This window comes from Cynoglossus semilaevis, chromosome 1, assembly GCF_000523025.1.
Source record: "Cynoglossus semilaevis isolate Cse_v1.0 chromosome 1, Cse_v1.0, whole genome shotgun sequence".
Lineage (NCBI taxonomy): Eukaryota > Metazoa > Chordata > Actinopteri > Pleuronectiformes > Cynoglossidae > Cynoglossus > Cynoglossus semilaevis.
In genome coordinates this window covers 2,262,519-2,265,418 of record NC_024307.1, presented here as the reverse complement: position 1 = coordinate 2,265,418, position 2,900 = coordinate 2,262,519, and positions in this window count along the sequence as shown.

Sequence of the window (2,900 nt, the reverse complement as noted above, 5' to 3'; positions counted from 1 at the left end):
GGTAACATAGTGACAGTGGTGAAAGGAAATGTTGATGCACTTGAAATGTAACGATATTTCGCGTCATCTTCGTAGCGATACGAAGATGAAGATGATGATGACACTTTCGTCAGACTGTTGTTCTCACGGCACAATATCTGCTGGGAATGGGATTCATCTACCGTGAGTGTTTGTGGGTGAGGGAGGGGGGTGGGGTGGGTCACGGGGAACTGCATAGCCCCATGATTTTTTTTTTTTTTGCCTGACATGTCAGGGTGAGATGTGCAGACCCAGTTTGCCGACGCAGCTGCGTGTCCTGTGGCCGTGGACCGCTCGTCTCTCATCACGTCCTGCTACAACAGCGTGTTGTTCCGCCAAGGGAGAACTTCACTCTCTCATTAAGGTCACAGGGTGAGAGAAACAGAAACCCAGGACAATTTTTGGGTCGGGCCTCAGGGGAAGACACTGGTGTTGAACTCGTGTGTGGGTACGGTGGTGAATTGATGCTTCACGGCTCAGTGCTTTCATCTCCAGTGAGAACTCAGCTGTGAGTCTGTGGGAGACAGAGACGCACTTGTTTAGCCACTGATAAAGTCTGAAAAAGTCACCTTTTTTTAATAGAATAATCCCTGATCTGATCTGATCTGATCTGAAAGAGCCAGCGCTGCTGGTCGAATATCAGGGAAATGTCTCCCTCTTGTGGTCAGCATATCACGCGGGCGGCGCTGGCTTCCGTTGGTGCTTGTAGCTCACCTCACTACACTCTCCTCTGCTCTCCTCAGGACCAACATTTCCTTCTGATGGTCTCACTTGGACCCATTTACCGGAACCACTCAGCGTCCTCCATCAGCGTCCTCTGAGTTCATGTTGCTGCACTTTGATTTTGATCAGTAATTATGATCATAAAGTTTGTGGATGAGTCTGAGTTCCTTTGGACGACAACACAGGAGACATCTGTGTGCCCGCAATGTACAGGCCGTGGGGCTGCGCTCCCTGTGGTTGCTGCTAGTGGAAAACCCATAATGGCCTTTAATTGGGACTTTAATTGTGTGTGGTGAAGCTAAAGCACTGACTGCGAAATTGGTGGTATTTGAGTGCATACATGCAGCTTTTGTGTAAGTATATGTGTTGTTCACCAAATCCTCTTCCTGCCTTTGTCTGTGAAGGAGTTGGAATGAGACAAACCTGCTCGGCTCCAAGTCTCATAAATCATCGTCGACGTTTCGTTAGCGTGATTCCGTCGACAGGGTGCGCTCAAACCGGGTCGTGACAACACGGAGATGCATTTGTTACAAAGACCTTCATTCAAATAGTCCTGTGTTCACCGGTAGCCTTTCACTGCTAAGGAACTTTTTTCGCATTTGTGCGACCATGATGTCCGATGTTCAACGTCTTTGAACATCGAGTCAACTTTGATTTGCGATGCCCAAAGTCTGGCATGGGGGCCAGTTGTGGCACTTGAGTAGGATATATTTTTATTGTCCTTAGCATATTACTAATATTATCAGTAGTAGTAAATATCCCTTTAGTTTTTATTATTTAATGTCATTTTTTAGTAGTAAATATCCCTTTAGTTTTTATCATTTAATGTAATTTTTTCCAACATTTCTTTTGAACTGTTATCGGATGTAGCTTTTAGCTACATTCACTTTGGGTTTTAGGCTAACTACATGTTAGCATTTAAGATTTCCCAGTGGTTCAATGTATTATTTAAATAAAACTCGAAGGCCAGTGGTTCAATGTATTATTTAAATAATCGAGTTTTATTTAAATAATACATTTATTACATGTTGTAAATATAAAATAATAACAATCAATATTTTAATTATTTTTGGATTCTGTTTTTTTAAGGAAAAAAAGGAATTAATTCCCAGTCTGCATTTATTTTTAATATATATTTAGAACATGTGAGAGTCCGTTCAACAACTGGACTTCTACGGTGGTTCCTAAAATGCGGGGCGAGCCCCCCTTTGTGGGGCGGCCCAGCAAGACAAAAGCATAATAATGTGTTTTTTTAAAGTGCGAAAAGAGTTTGGGAATCACTGGACCAGGACATTGTTTCCCAAAGACTGGGTCACGACCCTCAGATGGGACGCAAGATTTTTTTTTGGTGTCGTCTCTTTGTCATGTTTGACAAGGAGTTTATGAATAATGTTTACTGACTTGGGTCGCGAAGGTTTGTGACTTTAAAAATATGGGTCCCCAGATAAAAAGTTTGATTTAGTAGCACCACCTAGGGAAGGGAATGGGTATTGGGTATATATATATATAAATGTTTATTTGTTTGTTTTTTTATTTTGTTGTTTTTTGATACTTTTGTCTGTGGAACAGTTGTTGAACATGTTTCTACTTTAATCGTAAAGCCTTCAGTGTCAGACAAGCTCAGGGAGGTGTGTGTGTGTGGGGGGGGGGGGGGAACCAAAGGGAAAAGTGCTAATAATGGGGTGGAGAAAGGGTTGGCGGGGCAAGTGTGGAACAGCAGAAGAACAAGAGGAGGAGTGTGAGGAGGCGAGGGAAGGAAACGAGCAGAGAGGAGATGAAAGAGGACGAGTGGTGCCTGTCATGATTATCCTGGAACCACTGGGAACATTTGGATGTGATGGAAAACCAGACACCGTCTTGTGTTCCATTCACGTCTGCAGCACTCTCTCTCTCTCTCTCTCTGGCAGAGTGAGGCAGTCCAGTGACAGCAGCCTGAAGTCAGGGTGGCGACTTCTCAGGAGCGGCTCCTAGTGTTGGAGAATGGTGTTTGTGTTGGCGCTGAATTAATAACTTTTCATTTGGCGAGGAAATGTCAGGAATAGTAATTAAGGAAATTGAATAAAATGATTGGCCACGATGTTTATATTAAGTTCCAGATGAGAAGCAGCTGCCTGCACAGCACGACCCCTCCCTCGACGCCCCCCCCCCACTCACCCCCC